Here is a 23,556-nt window from a genome sequence, read left to right on the forward strand (position 1 = left end):
CTTTGCTTATCGTGTCTAAATCATATAAAGATTAAGTTTAAATTTGGTCGGAAATCTCCGGGTCGTCACAGTACCTACCCATTAAAGAAATTTCGTCCCGAAATTTGAATGTAGTCGTCATGGTTAACAATAAAAATGTTTTCATGACGAATATGAGTTGATAAATAGAGCTTTATCATTATTGATTAATATAGACATAACGATTCGATTATGTGAAGCGTACAAGTGAAACTGTCACAAAAGAATGAAATGAGAAAATAAAGTTTCGTCATATCTTTTGACGTAGATAGGGTTGATTTCCAGAATTCAAGGGAAAAGGTAGAACTATCAAGAAAATATGTTCTTGATATGTTTAGAGGTTAGATAGAATGTAAGAGTCGTGTAACATGGCACATGATGACGTTATGATCTGTGAATTATCACGTTCCATTAGAAACTCAGCATGGCTTACTATAATATAATCACGTTGATCAAGTGTCATTATATTATACTAACTCATGCTTCAGTTCCCAACACTACTTCAAAAACATTCAAATTTTAAATTCGAATTTTTCAGAATTTAGAAACTAAAATAGTTTCCTTTCTGATGTAACACTGATATCGCGAAGAGATAAATGATTTTAGATACGAATAGTTATGAAAATATCTTCAGAAATATCGAGGATATTTATAATGAAAGATACGATGATATCTTGAAATATCTAAGATCAGAGGATGATGAAGAATATCGTGGAGAGAGTATAATTAACGATTGTCGAAACATCATTGAAAATGTACAGTGTAACATATTAATGTGAACTTAAGTATTTCTCGGGTATTACCTACCCGTTAAAATAAAATTTCACAAGTAATATTTTGTACAAAAGAATTTTTATTACAGTCTTTATGAAAATATATGTATGTATATTTTCTTCAGATGTAATATGGATTTAATGAGTTAATATTCTATTAATCTCATTTGGTTTACGGTTGGAATTAGAAATGAATAATCCCTAAAACTTTAGAGATTACATAATCGCCGCGGAATATTTCTTCAACGTAAATGAAATAATGAATTAATACTTCATCACTCATTATTGTTGGTATCCCTCAGTGCCTGCAGTGTGTATGATGTTGATGCTCGTAATGAGGCTTGCGATGTTGAGGCTTGTGATGTTGTTGGTAATGCTGCTACTGGTGCTGGTAGTGGTTTGATGTGAGTATAGATGATGAGAATTTGTTTTGTTTTGTATTGTGAAAGAAGATGTTTAAAGTTTCTTGAATAAAAAGAGAGGTCAAGAGCTTTATAAAGGGAATGAAATGATGTAGGATGCACTTGCTAATGAAGTTTTGCTTTTCATGACATTAATTTTTTTTTTACTAAATAATTCACCATGCAAGATACGGAGTAAAGTTCGGATAGCCTCAATAATATTAGTAATCTTATACTCGTTGAAGCATATCCTGGAAAGGAGAGAGAAAATGGTGTTACGAACGGGTTCGCCGGTAAGTTCCTTGATATTACTCAAATTAGTCATATCTTTAGTCGTAATATCGCGTCCTATTGTTATTTATTTCATATGTAAACATAGTAATTCCGTTTGTATTTCATAGTATTGTAATATAGTCTAGAATCATTGTAAACTTGAAGAAATATGAAGATTATGTATGGTAACAGCTCAGAGATCGAAAACGAGACCAGAAACCCAAAGACAGAAGAGTGCGCTCAGCGCACCACAAAATGTGCGCTCAGCGCACATTGCATAAATTTGATCAGAGGATTTCTTGGCCAAAACCAAAGTGCGCCAAGCGCACTTTTTGATGGTGTGCGCCGTGCACAGTAGTGCGCTCAGCGCACCCGTACACGCACTTTTAACATAAAAGCAGATTTGAACGTGCGTAGTCGAGCTGTAAAGTAAAAGGTGAAGTAGGTGAGAGCGCGCTTAACACACCCTTACTGTGAGCGCTGCGCACAGTGCTTTTCACCAACTTTCCAGCTTATTTAATTCCATTTCCAGTTTCATTTGAAGAGTACCAGTTTCCTTTCTGTTTAGAGACGAAAACATACGATTCAAAGCAGTTCTTGGGCTTATCAAAGTGCATCTAAGCACTCAAATCATTGAAGAATCCAAGATCATTCAAGAGCTTCATCCAAGATTACTCCTAAAAGGTTAATCTTGTATTTACAATGAATTCTATCTTTGTTACTGTTGTGTTTAAGTTTTCAAGCATGATTGTTGGCTAGTCCATTTTATGTTCATCTAGATAAATAACCGAGATGTTGAATGTTTACTATTGATTGATTGTAATTATGCACGATAGTTTGATGTTTGGATACAAGAACCATTCTTGTTAAGTTTAATCCTTTAGATTCAACTAGTTGATATGTTCATTTGATTAAGAAACATCATCTTGTTAAGTTAATGTATTGATTTACACCTAGTGACATGTGTTTATCCGTCTTTTACCAAAAGGGATAAGTTGAGTTCAAATGGTTAATTTACATAAGAATATAAGAACGACTCTTGTAGATACTTTGGAATAGCTTAATTAGTATGTGTAATTGTCTAGGAGAATGACCAATTCCTTAGAATCTATTATACACACTTTCAACTACCTAGTTACATCAATTAACATGTGTTAGTGATTTTGCCTTATCTAGTGACGTTTATAGGGATCTTATTGTAACACTTAGTTAATTATTTGGGTTGGGTGAATTGAGCATTTAACCAGACCAAAGGAATGAACTAAGTTAAACCTTTAGTTGATATAGGAGTGGATCATGTACAACACACCATTGACTTGATCATTCTTTAAGTCGTCAAATTAGTTGAATTAGTTGATTACAAATAGGAGGTCTTAGATGACAAGAACATCATTTGCATCATGTAATCCCGTTTGAGTGGTTGCGCAAGACTACTTGATGATGTAGCGTGAGGGTACGAAATACTATTATTTTTACTAGGAAATACTACAAAATATGACACAAGTTTTATTAATTTACGGATGGGATATACCTAAACCTTGCTACAACACTATAGGCAGTGTACCTAATCGTAGAGTAGTGTAGTTTTTAGTAAGTCCGGTTCGTTCCACAGGGAGCTGGTGATACTTACTATATTTTTAACAACTATATTTATACAAAATATATATAATTATATAAGTAGTAATATTATTATAAAAGGGGGGTTTTACCGTTTAATGACCGGTTTGTCGATTCTATATTTTAAGCGTAAAGATAAATGACGATAATTAAAGTGCGTAAAATAATGACAATAAATAAAATGACAGTAAATAAAATTGCGAGTAATAAAATGACAGTAAATAAAGATACGATGAGAAATATAATAAAAGAATTATGCTTATTTAAACTTCCGTAATCATGATGTTTGACGTGTTGATTTTAATTTATTACCATGGGTTAATTGTCCTTTGTCCTGGTTTATTTGATACGTCTATCTGGTTTTTGTCCATAATAGTCCATCGGTCATAAATATAAAGTGCGAGTATCCTCGTCAAATTACCCTTATACCCGAAGTCAAATATTCCAACTGATTAAGGATTTAAACTGTGACGCAGTTATCACTTCTGTCAACAATTACACCAGTTATCAATGTATGTAATTCACCCCTGTTTTAATTAGTTTATGAATATTAATTCATCCACTTGATCAGAATGAATAATCAATTACCCAACCCAATTGATTAATTAAATGATTATAACAGATTCCATATGAACGTCACTAAATAGGACAACCATAATCATTATTAATTATTAGGTTAATTAATTTGAAGATAGGTTCGACAGACTCCAATGAGTTGTCACTCAATTAGACAATACCCCCCATCTATTAATAGTCAATAATCCAATTTCCACAAGTGTCGGTCTTTTGCCCAAACCTTAATTATGGTCCAAAGTTCAATAACCCAATTTTAGTAATTAGCCCAACATCATGAGTACTTCATTTTAAATAAGCATAATAACGACTTAGCTACGAGACATTAATGTAAAAAGGTTGAACATAACTTACAATGATTAAAAATAGCGTAGCGTTACACGGACAGAATTTCGACTTACACACTCAAACGATCTCTATCATAAATCTTATTATTATCATAATTTAAAATTAAAATTAAGATTATTGTTATATCTTATTAAGTTAACATTATGATAGAGATATAGAATATAGATATTGATAATTGATATAGATATTTGATTGATAAAAAAAAGATCGGAAAAAATTCTTCCTCTTTCTCATCGTTACATAGATCGTTCCTTTTATAGGCCAAATTATAAATTGAATTTTCATTTACGACCCCTGAACTATGCTCAATTAACAACTTTTTATTATTTAATATTATTCTTATTATGATTTATTTAAATATTATATTTTATTCTTGTGCATAGTTGACTCGTAATTTTTACACCGTTGCGTCGAGCGTTGAGAGTTGGTTCATGTCCTGGTTCCGGATTTTCGAACGTCCTTTCGTACAATTTTATATCGTGTACTTTGCGTTTTGTAACTTGTACTCTTGTCATTTTTAGACGTTCTTCATCAATAAATTGAACCTTTTGAATTGTATCTTGTACATTTGAGCTTTTTGGACGTTTTGGTCTTTCAAATCTTCGTTTTTGTCTTTAAATCTTCATTTTCGAGCGATTTGCGTCTTTCGTCTTCGCACTTATTTATTTAACTATTACAACTAAAAATAAGGAAATTACATTTAAAAACTTTACATATTGGAACGATATTGCTACTAAATATATGTTCATTTGGAACACTATCAAATATCCCCACACTTGAGCGTTGCTTGTCCTCAAGCAATACAGAACTTGAAATAAAAACATACATGAATCACTTTTTTATTCATCACATTTTGTACATCAGTGATTTTGATATAGCGGTATAAACAATGACAGTAATGATGGTTAAAGGTGGGTGTGTCATCCACAGTTGCCTTGGGTTTAGGTCAACGACACTTGCAATCAAATAGCCGATTTACTTTCGGTTTCCAAAGCAAAGTGCACATTTGAAAGGCGGTTTACAGTCCCACATGACTATAAAAATTTAGATCCTTTAGGAAATAGGATCTTTATGAAAACATTTGATCTTTTGAAAATTCAATCTAGCTTTTACCCTAGATAAGTTTTCTGATTTGATCCACCATTGGTGTTGCAAAATATATTTGTGGATCAATATTTTGGCTAAAAACATTTAGGTTCGTGTAATCCACTGCTATCCCGGTATCGGAAAGCACACATCCAGTTTACGTGTTCCGTATATTACCTTTCGGCAAACTACCGTCCGGTTGTAAAGGAAAGCGATGAACAAGAAACTGTTAAGGCAATGTCCCGTGACATGCAGATGATTATGGTCTTTTAACGTGTCGGATGCTAGAACTATCCTTGGTAGGAGCGATAGTAAAGATCATCCTATGATTTTTCGGTCTGGCACAAGGTCCTGTCTCCGACCATGCTATGCAACCACCGTTCTTACGGTTGACACCCGATTTGGTTCAGGTGACCTAATGAATTCCAGGTGAATTTCTTAGGATTTTACGTTCAATGGTAATGAACGCATTGAAAATGGGTTTTCAGAAAACAAATCGGTTTGTATTTTTGATCAAAATATTTTCTCGTTCAAGCTCGAGTTTAGATATCATTGAATTCCATGAGTTTGTAATTCTCAATCTTTAAAGTCAATCTCAAGGATTGAGTAATATCAGGCTTAAAAGCTGATTTTTGATCTTTTAAGGAGATTATCCTTTCTGGGGATCTGATTCATTAGTCTTATCCAGCTAATTTGCACGGTGCCTCCCCATTGTACGAGATAAATCCTTCTCATGGTTAGGATAAATCTGACCACATGGCGACCCTGTTTGATGCTGAGGTCCGTGGATTTCCTGCTGATTTTAGTGATGACTTTTCTAGATTTTTCGTCAACCTACAGCTGGTCTGGACGACAACTTCATGACCTAAATCAAGAAGCGCGTGTCTTTTTCGAAAGACTTTACTTCCTTTTAATGATGGAATTGATTCATCGTGTAGATCCATCTTTCTTTCAAATGTATTACAGTAAACCGGGTAAAACTGATTAGTATCGTCCAAAGCAAAAGTACCTGCAATAATCTTGTACAAAAATATGTGATATATGTTTTAAATTGAATAACTTGGTACATTCTTCCCACACTTAGTTTCTTTCTTTGCCTTTTTATTTTCTTTTATTTCATTTTAAATGAATTCAAGCGTTTTAGGGTGTTTCTCAATTTATGTCCTTTTCGAGGTAACGATAATTTCGGTATTATCACCTAGTTTTCACCGTTCATAAATTTGTATAAACATGATTTTAAATTCATTTAGTTGAAAATTTTTCAAATTTTCACAAAATTTGGCAAATAAACTAAGTGCAAACCCGAGAGAATTTATAACCCTTCCCCACACTTGAGATCATGCAATGCCCTCATTTGCATGAAATCAGACTATAATTATAAATTCATGAGGGTGATTAGTGTATAAAAGTGATTAAAAATACCCAGTTTGTAAGCATATTATTTTACATCACATTTGATATTTTGCTTCTTGTCGTCAAAATCAGTAGCTATTGCTGAACTTAAAGTTAGTCTTTGAAAGTGCGTTGTTCTACCCTGTTTTGTACATAATATAAAATACAAACATATATATACATTTTTTTGAAGTTGGGTATATTACCCCACGTTCAAAAATTTATAAAGTCTAATATCTTTTTGGCATACTTTAGATCAATAAAATTAAAAATAATGATAACAAAATTTGCCGTCCCACCCTCGGGTAAAGCAATTTCGGCTTAATGACCTAGTCTTCAACTCACGACGAATTTTAGAAATCATTTTTTCAACTTAATGAATTAAAGTAAATTTTGTTTTTAAATATCACACACAACTTAAAAGCATATTAATTTCATATAAAACCTAAAAAAAAAAGCAAAAATTCAGAATGGGGGGAGAAAACTAGTTCTTTAGTGTCTGCTAGCGGAAAAGACCAATCGGATTCCATTCTCGGAACTACACGAGAACAGAACAACTAACTCTAGATAGCATTTTCTTTTTATAACATTCGAATCTCCCCACACTTAGGTAGCTGTGGTGTCGAAATTGTGATTAACTTTATCGTCAATTTCTCTTGGTCCATAATCAACTTGCATATCCGTGACTTTTTCTTTAAGCCATTGGTCGGATTCCTGTGTAATATCCATAATTTCAACTAGTTTCTCCTTTTCTTTAGGTGATAGATTGGATACTAACCGGTTACATAACTTAAAGTTCCCCTTGGTTCTAGCATCGCGAATCCGTTTAATAAGTTTCTTCATTGAACTATTAATAACGGGATCATTTAATTTCGTATCAACAACGGGGTTCTTTGTTATCATGTCATCATTAGGTGTTACTTTATTTTCCCCACACTTAGGCGTTTCATTATTGCTAAGTATTACCGTTGGAGTTGGTAAAACCACATGGTTCTTACCAATTGTTTTTACTGGTTCAACGGTTTTGGCTGGTGGAGATTTAGACTTTCGAATCATAAAGGTGATCGATTTGTCACCACTTTTAAGTGTCATTCTTCCATTTCCTACATCAAATAACGCCTTGGTGGACGCTAAGAATGGCCGACCTAAAATTAGAGGAATGTTTGGGTCCTCTTCTATGTCAATGACAATAAATTCGACTAGAAAGGTTAAATTGCCTACTTGAACGGGTAGGTTGTCAGCAATTCCAACTGGGTGCTTAATGGTTTGATCAAAGAGTCGAACACTCATATCCGTTGGACTTAACTTACCTACACCTAATCTCTTATATAAGGAAAGAGGCATAACACTTACACTTGCACCTAAATCTGCTAGTGCATCATACATGACACAATCACTAAGTAGACAAGGAACAATAAATTCACCCGGATCTCCTACCCTAGGTGGAGGTTTTGGTGGAACTGTCTTCACCGGGTTTATATTTACGGCTTTTGTTTCTTGCACTTTCTTATTCTTTTTCTTCTTCTTCTTTCCAGAGGTATCACAATCTTTATTACCTATCACTTGCTCATACTCAACTCCTTTTCTTGGAAACGGGATGGGTGGTTTGTATGGTGCCACCACTGGCTTTACATACTCGGGTGGTGGTGGTGTAACTTCTTCATTGTTACTCTCATCTAAAACCTTCCCATCTTCTGGTGCTGGTTTTTCAGAATTCGTTGAAACCATATTAACATTCTCATTCCGAGGATTTACTTCAGTATCACTCGGTAGCTTTCCTTGTTCTCTTTCCCTTATTAATCTAACAACAGTACCTACTTGTTTTTCTAGATTCAAAATGGAAGCTTGTTGAGTTCTAAGTGACTGATCAAACCTCTCATTCGTTTGGGTTTGAGATGTAATAAATTGTGTTTGAGATTCAACTAGCTTTGCTATCATTTCTTCTAGATTTGACTTTTTCTCTTCGAGTTGTTGTGGTGGTTTATACAAGCTAGGTCTTTGTTGATTGAAAGTGTTGTTTTGAGTTGGTTGGTTATTCGGACCTTGTTGGTTGTACAAGTTATTTTCGGGTCCTTTTGGATTGTAAAGAATGTATTGATTTCGATTGAAGTTCGGCCTTGGCGGTTGATAATTATTTTGATAATCATTTCCCGGCCTTTGGTTCATATAAGAAACATTCTCTCGTTTTTCCATCGTTGGTTCAACATTACAATCTTTCAATAAGTGTGGTCCACCGCATTGCTCACAACTGATTCGAATTGCGTGAATATCTTTATTCATCTTTTCCATTCTTCTTTCGAAAGCATCTATTTTTGCGGAAACGGAATCAAAGTCATGGCTAGAATCGGCTCTAGCCGCTTTAGATGATCGAAATATATCTTTTTCTTGGTGCCACTCATGTGAGTGGGATGCTGTGTTATCAATGATTTTGTAAGCTTCAGTTGCGGTTTTCTTCATAATGGAACCACCAGCTGTTATATCGATGTCTTTTCGTGTGGCGATGTCTACGCCTTTATAGAAGATTTGTACTATTTGAAAAGTATCTAATCCGTGTTGAGGACATCCTCTCAACATCCTTCCGAATCTTGTCCACGCCTCATATAATGTTTCATTTGGCTTTTGCGCGAACGTAACAATTTCTCCTTGAAGTCTCACGGCTTTGGATGCCGGAAAGAATCGTTTAAGAAATTTTTCAACTAAAACATCCCATGTGTCAATCGCCCCTTCAGGTAACGATTCTAACCAATCTTTGGCTTCTCCCTTTAAAGTCTAGGGAAATAACATGAGATAGATTTGTTCGTCTTCCACTTCTCGGATTTTGAATAGTGTACAGATCCTATTAAACGTACGAAGATGTTCGTTTGGGTCTTCATTCGGCGTACCACTATATTGGCACTGATTAGTTACCATGTGTAGAATTTGTCCTTTAATTTCATAATCTGGAGCATTAACTTCTGGTTTAATAATGGCGTGACCTTGGCCCGTGCGTGTGGCTCTCATTCGATCTTCCATACTTAGAGGTTCCAGATTTTCCATAATTGAATTTGTTGTATCCGAATCACTAGAGGATTCTGATTTAATGGTTTGTGGCTCAGGAGGAATAATTAGTGGTTCAGGATCTTGGAATTGTCCTTGAATATGCTCCGGGTTCTTAATTGTGAAGTCGGGTTCAAAAAAATGGATTATCGGAAATTTGAACTAAAGTACTTGGTCTACTGGATGACGATTCTAAAGAGAAATCAACGGCGGTTATATTTGTTAAATGTCTTGATCTAGTTACAGGTGGTGAACGTACAAAAGGTGGTGAACGTCTTGCTCGGTGCATTCACTGAATATCCTATTAGTTTTTAAAAGGAAAGAAAAATTATAATAAGTTATCCAATCAATAGACTTTTCTGATTTTGCCCACGTTTCGAATAGCCAAAAGATGCAGCAGAGGGGCAGGATTCGTTTGGTCTCAATATAATTGAGGACTGTTTGGCTCCAATAACCCGGTCCACGTACAAATCCAACTATTACTACGAACCAGAAAATTTTGATGTCTATTAATTTAACCACTTAAAATAAATTTTCGTAATTTTAAGAAATTTAGATAAGAAGTAGAATAAAAATCTATGTCCTAAAAACTAGAATGGCGAGAAATAAGAGAGAAAAAGAGTGCGTCGGAAAAAAAAAAAATTGAAAAATAAAAATGGTTGAAAAAAATAAAAGGTCGAAAAATAAGAAAATTGTAGCGCGTCTAAAATTAAAAAGGGATTCTAAACGAAAAACGGGAATTACTTAAAAGGATACTAAAATTTTAACACGGCGTCGCAAAATTTTAAGGCACCTAAATCTTAGTCTAAAGAAAAAAACACTTAAGGGATTTTACGGCAAAGCCTAAAAATCTAAAAGTATAAAAATAACTATGGCAAAACTAAACTTAATACTAAAAGTTGCGACTATAGTCTAAAAATCTAAAGGTAATAAAAGTAAAAAAACATTTTTTTTTATAGACAAAATTTTAAAAATATATATATATTTTTTTTTTAATAATTGTTTTTTTTTTTTTTCGTTTTTTTTTTCTTTTTTTAAAAAAAAAACGATTTTTTTTTTTACAAATTTTTTTTTAAAACGAATTTTTTTTTTCTTTTAAAAAAAAACGATTTTTTTTTTACACAAATTTTTTTTTTTTTTTTTTTTTAAAAACGAAATTTTTTTTTTTTTAAAAAAACGATTTTTTTTTTAAAAAAACGATTTTTTTTTTTTATTTTTAAAAACGATTTTTTTTTTACAAATTAATAATTTTTTTATAATTATAATTTTTTTTTTCAAAACTTTTTTTTTTTTTTTTTTTAATTCATTTACTATTCATGAATAGTAAATGAAAATAAATTAATTAATTTATTATTCACATGAAAGCGACATGATAGCAATTATTAATTATAAGTTACATAATATACCCCTGAAGTATTTAATAAATACGACTTTTTTTAAAATTTACGTATAAATTTTTGATTCTTAAATATTATTTTCAATATTATTATATTATTATATTTTATTTCAATATTATTATAATTAAAAATATAGCGTTTTAGCGCTCCCCGGCAGCGGCGCCAAAAACTTGATGATGTAGCGTGAGGGTACGAAATACTATTATTTTTACTAGGAAATACTACAAAATATGACACAAGTTTTATTAATTTACGGATGGGATATACCTAAACCTTGCTACAACACTATAGGCAGTGTACCTAATCGTAGAGTAGTGTAGTTTTTAGTAAGTCCGGTTCGTTCCACAGGGAGCTGGTGATACTTACTATATTTTTAACAACTATATTTATACAAAATATATATAATTATATAAGTAGTAATATTATTATAAAAGGGGGGTTTTACCGTTTAATGACCGGTTTGTCGATTCTATATTTTAAGCGTAAAGATAAATGACGATAATTAAAGTGCGTAAAATAATGACAATAAATAAAATGACAGTAAATAAAATTGCGAGTAATAAAATGACAGTAAATAAAGATACGATGAGAAATATAATAAAAGAATTATGCTTATTTAAACTTCCGTAATCATGATGTTTGACGTGTTGATTTTAATTTATTACCATGGGTTAATTGTCCTTTGTCCTGGTTTATTTGATACGTCTATCTGGTTTTTGTCCATAATAGTCCATCGGTCATAAATATAAAGTGCGAGTATCCTCGTCAAATTACCCTTATACCCGAAGTCAAATATTCCAACTGATTAAGGATTTAAACTGTGACGCAGTTATCACTTCTGTCAACAATTACACCAGTTATCAATGTATGTAATTCACCCCTGTTTTAATTAGTTTATGAATATTAATTCATCCACTTGATCAGAATGAATAATCAATTACCCAACCCAATTGATTAATTAAATGATTATAACAGATTCCATATGAACGTCACTAAATAGGACAACCATAATCATTATTAATTATTAGGTTAATTAATTTGAAGATAGGTTCGACAGACTCCAATGAGTTGTCACTCAATTAGACAATACCCCCCATCTATTAATAGTCAATAATCCAATTTCCACAAGTGTCGGTCTTTTGCCCAAACCTTAATTATGGTCCAAAGTTCAATAACCCAATTTTAGTAATTAGCCCAACATCATGAGTACTTCATTTTAAATAAGCATAATAACGACTTAGCTACGAGACATTAATGTAAAAAGGTTGAACATAACTTACAATGATTAAAAATAGCGTAGCGTTACACGGACAGAATTTCGACTTACACACTCAAACGATCTCTATCATAAATCTTATTATTATCATAATTTAAAATTAAAATTAAGATTATTGTTATATCTTATTAAGTTAACATTATGATAGAGATATAGAATATAGATATTGATAATTGATATAGATATTTGATTGATAAAAAAAAGATCGGAAAAAATTCTTCCTCTTTCTCATCGTTACATAGATCGTTCCTTTTATAGGCCAAATTATAAATTGAATTTTCATTTACGACCCCTGAACTATGCTCAATTAACAACTTTTTATTATTTAATATTATTCTTATTATGATTTATTTAAATATTATATTTTATTCTTGTGCATAGTTGACTCGTAATTTTTACACCGTTGCGTCGAGCGTTGAGAGTTGGTTCATGTCCTGGTTCCGGATTTTCGAACGTCCTTTCGTACAATTTTATATCGTGTACTTTGCGTTTTGTAACTTGTACTCTTGTCATTTTTAGACGTTCTTCATCAATAAATTGAACCTTTTGAATTGTATCTTGTACATTTGAGCTTTTTGGACGTTTTGGTCTTTCAAATCTTCGTTTTTGTCTTTAAATCTTCATTTTCGAGCGATTTGCGTCTTTCGTCTTCGCACTTATTTATTTAACTATTACAACTAAAAATAAGAAAATTACATTTAAAAACTTTACATATTGGAACGATATTGCTACTAAATATATGTTCATTTGGAACACTATCACTACTCTTGGTGAACCAATTAATTAGTTCTCGTGCATAACCAATCAATCCGATCTTAATTCTAAATAACATTCAACATTAAGGGTAAATAGTCTAGATGAGCATGTTTCTTTAATTTGAATTCAAAACTATCTTTCTGTTTTCATAAACTAAAAATACCAAAAATATTGTCTTTTTAATCTTATTCATCACTTGATTCGCCTATCGTAAAAGGGCAAACCAAAATATATCTTGTACTTGTAATTTTCTTAGTTGATCACAATTTAGTCTATAATCCTAATTTGATTTAGATACTGTCCTTGGAACGATACACAGATTTTACCATTTACTATACTACTACACGATCGGGTACACTGCCCGTTAGTGTGTAGCAATCTCTAATCGGTATTTTTCCATACAATTTCATACGACAAATCATATACCACGTTTTGCACATCAAGTTTTTGGCGCCGCTGCCGAGGACAGTTTTGTGTCAAAATAGAATTATTAACTAATTTGTGATTATGTAGTTTCTTAATTATTTTTAAATTATTAATAGTCTTTGAATTTCAAACTTATAGAATCAGTACGTTTAATAGTTTTTGTTAGTTGTGTGATTGACAGATTTTAGGTTGCATATGCCACATACCCGAAGTTCAGATTCTCCATTACTTACACCGCTTACGGAACCTGATAGAAAGCTTGGTAGGATCCCAAAAGAAGTACTTAAACTTTTTGAATCTTCATCAAAGAAGGAAACTTTTGATTCAGAATCAAGTACAACCAAGTCGAGATATTCTGAATTTGGTGAGCCCGTTCCTCCTCCAAAATTTGAAATGGAAGGAGAAGCAAGACCGGTGGTACCAATACAATCAATGGTGGCCAAGATGAAGGCAACCGGAATCGGACAAGGTAGTGCCATTATTCCACCCACTAGTGAGGTAAATTTTGAAATAAAAGGACCTATTCTCCAAATGATTAATAAAAGGTGTCAATTTGGTGGTGGTCCGAATGAAGATGCAAACGAACATATTCGTCTTTTTCAAGAGATATGTCTTCTTTTCAAACTTAAACCAGACACTGACCAGGCCATATTTTTAAGACTGTTCCCATGGACACTCCACTGAGAAGCACGAAGTTGGTTAGATTCATTGGCCGAGGCTACGATAGAAACTTGGGATGGTATGTTGGAAAAATTTCTTAAGAAATATTTTCCAGCTTCTAAGTCCGCGAGACTCCAACACGAAATTACCCAATTCTGTCAAAAGCCGATGGAAACCTTGTACGAAGCATGGAATCGATTTTTCAAAATGCTAAGAGGTTGTCCTAACCATGGTTTGGATACCTTCCAAAAAGTCTAAATCTTTTATAAGGGTTGTGATGTTGCAACCCGAATTTCCATTGATCAAGCGTCCGGAGGTTCACTCATGGATAAAACCGAGCAAGAGGCTTATGAGATAATCGAGAAGCTAGCCGATTATTCTCATGAGTGGCATCAAGAACGACCAATTACTCGTAATATTCAAGTCCAAAGCGCAGGTGCTTATGATGACCTTAGTTCCCTAAGTGTAAAAATAGACGGTGTTGCTCGAAACATGGACAAAATCACCAAGGAAATTCATAGTATGAAAGTAGGTTGTGAATACTGTGGTGGTCTCCATTTAGGAAAAGATTGTGATGTCGGTCTAACAATGGCTCAAAAAGAAGAAGTGGCTTTCATAAGCCAAAGAAATAATAATCAATTTCAAGGAAGAGCCCAGTTTAACCGAAACTTCAACAACCCATACAACCCTCAAGGTCAAAATTCCAATTACCAACAAGGGTCAAGTAGTGGGTTCCAATAACAAACTTCGAGTTTTTATCAAAAACCCCAACAGGAAGAAAAAAAGTCAAATTTGGAGTGTATGTTGGAAAAGTTGATTGCATCACAAACCCAGCTTGTTACAAACATAAACCAAATAAACGAGAAAAACGAACACCAGTTTAGAAACCAACAAGCCTCAATTCAGAATTTGGAGAAGTAAATGAATGGTTTAGCTAGTTTACTTAGTGAGAGAAAACCAGGAAGTTTAGCGGGCAATACCAATAAGAACCCCCGAAATGAGCACGCCAATGTTATCACCACACGGAGTGGTCTAGCATACGAAGCTCCAAGAATTCCCGAAGATTCGGATTTCAGTGTTTCGTTGAACAAAAAGATGAACCGGTTAAGGAGCTAGAACAAGTGGTTGAGAAGGAAGAACGGGAAAAACCCGTAGTGAAGCCATATCAACCACCGCTCCCATACCCAAGAAAACAACAACAACAACAACAACAAGAAAGGCTCGAAGCCGAAAGGTCAAAATTTTTAGATATGTTTAAACAAATTAACATAAATATGCCTTTCATTGATGTGATTTCAGTTATGCCCAAGTATGCTAAGTTCTTAAAATACTTACATACTAATCGGAAGAAAATGGAGGAACTTTCATCCGTCACCATGAATGCTAATTGTTCCACAATTTTGATGAACAAAATACCAAAGAAGTTAGCAGATCCTGGGAGTTTTACCATACCATGTCTTCTAGGAGATTTGGAATGCATTAAAGCATTAGCGGATTTAGGGGCTAGCATTAATTTGATGCCTTATTCATTATATGTTAAGCTAGACCCCGGGGTGCTAAAACCAACCCGAATGGCAATTCAATTAGCAGACCGCTCTGTTAAATTCCCTCGTGGAATTTTAGAGAATATGTTTGTAAAAGTGGGTACCCTAGTATTTCCAGCCGATTTTGTAATTCTGGACATGGAAGAGGACACACGTGTGCCTTTTAAATTGGGTCGACCTTTCCTCAATACCGCTAGAGCTATGATAGATGTTCATGGGCAGAAATTGACCCTTAGCATTGAGGATATTAAGGTTACCTTTTCCGTTGACCATGCCTTGCAATACCCTGAGTCTACTGATGATAAATGTTATTATTTGCAAACCATAGACACGTATTCAGAATTATTGCAGGAATTTCCAGAATTGCAAGGTTCGGGAAAATGCATTTTGAGAGAAGGTGATGAAGAGAACATGGTAGAAGAAGTGGAAATGTTGACCACTTTGATGGCTAATGGTTATGAGCCAAATGATAAAGAATACAGAAAGTTGGATTTAAAAAATGAGTACCGATGTAAGACATCGATTGAAGAACCTCCCGTTTTGGAACTGAAGCCACTTCCAAGTCACTTGGAATATGCTTACATTCAAGAGGATTCTACTCTCTCGATTATCATTTCATCCGAACTCTCTGTAAGTGAGAAATCTAAACTTGTTTCCATGTTAAAAGCCTATAAACCGGCTCTAGCATGGAAAATTCATGACATCAAGGGTATAAGTCCCTCTTATTGTACGCATAAGATACTAATGCAAGATAACTATAAGCCATGTGTACAAAGACAAAGGCGACTGAACCCTAATATGCAAGAAGTCGTTAAAAAGGAGATTGTCAAACTCCTTGATGCGGGTCTTATTTACCCAATTTCGGATAGTCCTTGGGTGAGTCCGGTCTAATGTGTACCCAAAAAGGGTGGCATGACCATTATCACTAATGAAAACGATCAATTAATTTCCACTAGGACTGTCACGGGTTGGAGGGTATGTATTGATTACAGAAAATTAAATGATGCTACCCGAAAAGACCATTTTCCCCTTCCTTACATTGATCAAATGTTGGAAAGGTTGGCAGGAAAGAACTTTTATTGTTTTCTTGACGGTTTCTCGGGATATTTCCAAATCCCTATAGCACCCGAGGACCAAGAGAAAACCACCTTTACATGCCCTAATGGCACTTTCTCCTATCGACGTATGCCCTTTGGCTTATGCAATGCTCCTGCTACCTTTCAAAGGTGTATGGTAGCTATTTTTCATGATATGATTGAAGACTTTATGGAAGTATTCATGGATGACTTTTCAGTCTTCGGTGATTCTTTTGACTCATGTCTTAATAATCTTGAGCGTATGTTGATAAGGTGTGAAGAATCTAATCTTGTGCTTAACTGGGAAAAATGCCATTTCATGGAAAGAGAGGGCATTATATTAGGTCATAAAATTTCTTATGCGGGATTGGAGGTGGATAGAGCTAAAGTGGAAGTCATAGTCAGATTACCACCACCGACAAATGTGAAATGTGTAAGAAGTTTTCTGGGGCACGCCGGTTTTTACCGTCGGTTCATTAAAGATTTTTCTAAAATTGCGACCCCGATGAACAAACTTCTTGAGAAAGATGCTCCATTTGTCTTAAAGAACGAGTGTCTTAACAACTTTAACCTCCTTAAAGCAAAGCTCACACAATCACCCATTCTCATATCGCCGAATTGGTCAATTCCATTCGAACTTATGTGTGATGCAAGTGACTTTGCTATTGGTGCTGTCTTGGGGCAAAGAATTGAAAAACATTTTCAGCCCATTTATTATGCTACTAAGACATTGCAAGGAGCCCAACTTAATTACACTACCACCGAGAAGGAACTCCTGGCAATTGTCTTTTCGTTTGATAAATTCCGATCCTATTTGGTACTAGCAAAGACGGTTGTCTATACAGACCATTTAACATTAAAGTACTTGCTTACTAAGCAAGATGCTAAACCCCGATTAATATGTTGGGTCTTGCTTTTGCAAGAATTCGACATTGATATTAAAGACAAAAAGGGGGCCGAAAACCTAGCTGCCGATCACCTTTCTCGCCTTGAGAACCCAAATCTTGAGGTTCTCCATGAGACTGTTATCCAAGATAACTTTCCGGACGAAAATCTCATGAAAATTGAGAAAATTGATGATCCTTGATTTGTTGACATAGCCAACTATCTTGCGGGTGGATTTCTAGAAACCGGTATGTCACATCAAAAACAAAAGAAATTTTTCAGTGACTTAAAATACTATTTTTGGGAAAACCCGTATCTCTTCAAACGGTGTCCCGATGGGATAATCCGTCGATGTGTCTCCGGGGAAGAATGCAATCAAATTCTTCTCCAATGTCATCTTGGTCCCACTGGTGGACATTTCGGACCCCAAATCACGGGGAGAAAAGTCTATGAGGCCAGTTTTTATTGGCCTACCATCTTTAAAGATGCCCACCGTATATGTAAATCATGTGATTCTTGCCAGAGGGCAGGAAAGATTAGTCAAAGAGATGAAATACCTCAAAACATAATTCAAGTTTGTGAGGTTTTCGATATTTGGGGCATTGATTTCATGGGACCATTCCCAAAATCTCATTCCAACCAATACATACTCGTTGCCATCGACTACGTATCAAAATGGGCTGAGGCAAAGGCTCTCCCCACAAACGATGCACGAGTTGTTGTAACTTTTCTTAAAGAGCTTTTTGCCCGGTTCGGTACCCCGAAGGCTTTAATTAGTGATTTGTGGTACCCATTTTTGCAACACTCAATTAGAAAAGGTGTTAAAACGATATGGGATAACCCATAAAATTTCTACATCTTATCACCCACAAACAAGTGGGCAAGTTCAAAATACGAATCGGGCACTTAAAAGGATCCTTGAGAAAATGGTTGGATCCAATCCTAAGGTGTGGTCAATGAAGCTTGACGATGCTTTGTGGGCATTTAGAACCGCCTACAAAACTCCTATTGGAACCACACCTTACCGCCTAGTCTATGGGAAGGCATGTCATCTCCCTTTGGAGATAGAGCACAAATCACATTGGGCTCTTAAGACTTGTAATCTCTATCTTGAAGACGCGGGAAACCTTCGTTTAAACCAACTAAATGAGTTGGATGAGTTGAGACATAACGCCTATGAAAACTCGCTCATATACAAGGAAAAGACCAAAGTTTGGCACGGTAACCGTCTTAAGAATCCGAAAGATTTTAAAGAGGGTTATCGTGTTTGTTATTCAACTCACGATTTAAACTTTTCCCTGGAAAACTCAAGTCCCGATGGATGGGACCATTTGTTGTTAACAAGGTTTTTCCATATGGAACGGTGGAATTACGGAATGCAAAGGGTGATACGTTTAAGGTAAACGGACACAGGGTCAAACTATATGTTGATGGACCTATGAATATTGAAGATGAGGTAAAACTCATTTTCAACTCCAAAGCTACCTAAGTTTGGGGGAAGAGTCGGGTGAAGCGACTCGTTTTTAAAACCTTCACAAATGTTAAAAATAGGTTTTTGTGTGAATTACATGATTATGAATGATTTTAAATTTTTGTTGAATGCCATTACGTTCACCAATATATTACCAACCTCACTGTACTGACCAAATGCAAAAAATGCCTGAAAACCAACTGTGCGCGCCGCGCACCCCTCAGATGTGCGCTCAGCGCACTTTGTAAAAACTGGGTCAGAAGGTTTTTTAGCTCGGATCACTAGTCCGCGCCGCGCACCCCAAATTGTGCGCTCAGCGCACTCTCTCAAAAAGCTCGGACCAGCTTCAAATTTTTGTGGGGTCCATGATTTTATCCATTCTTTAACACCACACACTCGATTTCATTCAGTTCTTACCCAAAAATTGCAGATCCATTCTCTCTTTTCCTCTAAAACACTCTTAACCCTAATTTTAATTCTTCAAATTTAAACAAATTCTTCTCAAATCAAAGCCTAAATCAAGATGCCTAGGGTATGTTCATATGATTCCACTTAATTTTCTTTCCAATACTTCGATTTCATGCTTAATTTTTCGGATTGTGTAAGAAATTTATGTGGGGTTTTCTTGAATTGATAATTCTTATGAACATTAACATGCCTTAGGTTGTTATAATTGCCTTGTATGCCTTTAAATCATATTACATTGTGTTTTTAGGGGATATTCATGATTCTAGGGTTTATGTAGAATTTAAATCCGAATTTTAGCTTTGAATTTGGTTGAATTTGGTTCCTAGCTAAGTGTTTGTGAATGTTTGAGATAATTTGTGTACTTCATAAGTATGTATCACATTTTGAGCATGGCATGGTTAATGTTTTGGAAATCTAACATATTTTGGTTCTTAATTGATATAAATACTTGAAAAAAATTGTTAAGTTTTCATTACTTTGTATCTAATGTGATAGTTTGTCAAAGGGATGAGAATGATATGAGGTTCATGTTCAAATTTGGTTTCTAGAACGCTAGACTAGTTATGTTGATCTTGGATCTTTTGAGAAAATTTTCACATGAATGATTAACATGATTATGTGCTATATGTATTTTTGAACATATACGTGATTTATGATGAACTCACACAAATGCATACTATTGTCTATGCGCCTCTTTTTTTTGTGTATGTTTTATGTGTGCAGTACAACTTTAGATCAAGGGGAAATCAACAACAAGAAGAACCTTCCCACCGATACCGAGAAGAACAAGATTCTTCAGATGAACAAAATTCTCCACCAAATGAATGATAATCTTCACCTGAAGGATCACCGGATCAAAATGATCCAAGGGTTTGGTTAGTTTATGTCCGGGACCATCCGGATTACGCAAGTGCATATAATTGGGTACCAAACAAATCATGTGATGCCACTTGGTATTTCGACCCGGCTCCATTGGTAGAAGCAAGGGAATATGATAGGGTGTCGAGGATGTTGGAGGTTAAATACCGGCTTTTAACTGGAAGGCTAATAACAATCAGGGCATGGGAAAGAATTATGGGATTCAATGATGTCATATACCCGGAATTATGCAAAGAATTCATAGCATCTTTACGTTTTGATCTCATTATGGACCCGACAAATCAAAACTTCATGAGATTTTGTTTAGGTGGAATCGATCGGGCACTTAGTCAAATTGAGTTTGCCCGACTATTTGATCTGTATATCGAGCTAGATGATGTCCAACTCAATGCTTACTTACGGTCAGCCGAGTATTATGACGATTCTTATGATCCACGCCCATTTTAGAACGATATGAGCAACACTCAATTCTCCTCTAGCTGAAGCAAGTTTACCGATATAAATGATAAAGACAAAAGAATGCTTCATCGACTAGTTGCATGTACGTTTAATGCAAGAAAACATGGCACAAATAAGGTAACACGTCAAGATGTTTTTCTTGTAGACAAAATCTATAACCAAAGTAGTGTCGACATTCCATCTACTTTGGCGGATTATCTTGACAACTCGCGGGGAGATAGAAGGTTGAATCAGATTGTTGGTGGGCATTACATCACCCAAATTGCCAGGCATTTTGGTGTCGATTTCTCTCGATTGATTCCAAACAGTACAACAATGAAACCTTTAAGCAAGACTTATTATCTGAATGCAGAATTTTTGAGCTACAACAATCATCAAAGGCTTATTCCATTTGTCCCGAGGGTAAATGAACCACCACGTGCCCATGATCATGAAGCGGGTGGTAGCGGTGTTGGAAGAGATGAAGCGGGGGAAGAGGTTCACATGGAAGAGCCTAAAACTGAAGAAGAGTTACCACAAGCTCAAAGGCGAAGGTGTAGGCGAACACAAAGGTCAAGGGAAGAAGAGTTGGAGGAAGTGATTTCCGGTTTTCATGATATGAGGGTAGGTTATCAACACAGGGATAACCAATATGAGGAACAAAGGCAACAATTTAACCAATATCATGAAGAACAACGCGAGCATAATAGGGTGGTAAGGTATGATCAAAGGTGGGGGAATTACAGGGGCGATTGGCTTCGCCATAATGTTGGTTTATATATGCAAAACCCACAAGAATATTATTCTACTTCCTACCAACATCCGACCTACTACAACACCCCAAACCGAATTCCGAGTCCTCCGTTATATGAGGAACAGGCGGCCATGCAAGATGCTCAAAGATGCTTTGAGGAGCAATACCCGCAGGGAAGACCTAGGAATGATGGTTCGGGAACCTACTCCGGCTGACCTTTTGGTAACTTCTACAGTGACACTTAGAGGGCTCATGTGCCCTATTTGGTAATATTTGGTAACATTTGGTAATTTTTCAGAATTGTTTCTTTTAAGACAATGGTGTGTAATAATTAGAATAATTATGTTGTACGCTTGACATTTGTGGTGGTTGTGTTACATACACCACTTTTATCTATTCTATTTTGGGTGTTTGTTTATTTCTTATTGTTAAGGTTTAGTGATGCTGGCATTAAGTTCAGCGAAGTACAATCAATTGGGAATTTGTGATATAGATCAAGGAATGAACGATGTTCTTATGCTGGCGTTAAGTTCAGCACCATCGCTCACCTACATTTCACGATCTCCAGCTTTATGCTAAGGTTTTTCGAACTCTTTTCACACTAATGCCCTCGCGAATTTTTAAATTATTTCTGATTTAAAGTAATGAGGGCCTTACTTAATCTTAAGTGTGGGGGAGGGGGTAATTCTCTCGGATTTGCAATACAACTTGGTTTATTGTCGCATTTTATGAAAAATTTTAAATTTTAGAACTAAAAATATTAGCGAAAAAGCCAAGTGTGGGGGATGTTACTAATCTTTTTCGAATTATTATCACAAATTTTTGAAAAGTAAAATGATTAAAGTACTTTTGGCTTGGAAATAAAAGAAATAAAAGTCACTGAACGAAAAGGATGAATCAAGTTCATCCCTTAAGGAAGTAAAGTCTTCCAAAACGACACACTTGCTAACTTATGTTAGAAGATGTAGTCCAGAACAGCTGTAGGTTGACGAAAAAACTTGAAAATCATCTCTATCATCGGCTGGAAATCCACCTCACCTCAGCATCAAACAGGGTTTTTGGTGGTCAGACTTATCCTAACCATGAGATGGATTTGTCTCGTACAATGGGGGCACATTGCAAATTAGCTTTTAAGACTAATGAATCTAATCCCTAGATGGATGATCTCCGTAAAGATCAACCGCATCTATGTTTGACCGCGGTCAACATACATATGCCATAACAAATTGAGGTATGCAAACTCATGGTTCACCGATGATATTTGGACAAGATATAAGTTTCTTCTAAAACTTATGCTCTTTTATGAACTATATTGTGTAAAACCATTTTTAGGGTGCCAGGTTAAGAGTTCCATGATACTACAATCATGGGGGCGGATAGCTTGCTAATCGCCAACTGATACTTCGGTTTTCAGTTACCCTCGACCGAAATTTGAGGTTAAAACCGGAAAACGTGTTTATTTTAAAAACTAGCATTGACATTTTCAAAATCTTAAAACGTTTTCTCAAAGATCCAATTTTCCCTAAGGATCCAAACTTTTAAAAAGAACTTTCATCAAAGTTCATCTCTCCCAAATAAATCCAAATGTGTGCGTGTGTTTCATAAATTGTGTGTGTACCTAAACGAGTGTATACTCCAATGGTGTAAACTTGTGTACTATATCATGTGAGTATGTATTCCATTTGTGTTTTATGGGTTTCATATAGCGTGAGTTTGAGTGTGTTTTGCGTGATTCGTGTGATTTGTGTAATTTGTACCTCAAATAATGCGTGTGATTCATTGATGTTTATGTTTTGTATATGAATGATTAGAACAAGACTTGCTTGAGGACAAGCAAGAGTTAAGTATGGGGGATTTTGATATTACTCAAATTAGTCATATCTTTAGTCGTAATATCGCGTCCTATTGTTATTTATTTCATATGTAAACATAGTAATTCCTTTTGTATTTCATAGTATTGTAATATAGTCTAGAATCATTGTAAACTTGAAGAAATATGAAGATTATGT

Source organism: Rutidosis leptorrhynchoides, chromosome 8 (genome assembly GCF_046630445.1).
Source record: "Rutidosis leptorrhynchoides isolate AG116_Rl617_1_P2 chromosome 8, CSIRO_AGI_Rlap_v1, whole genome shotgun sequence".
In the NCBI taxonomy this organism is placed as follows: Eukaryota; Viridiplantae; Streptophyta; class Magnoliopsida; order Asterales; family Asteraceae; genus Rutidosis; species Rutidosis leptorrhynchoides.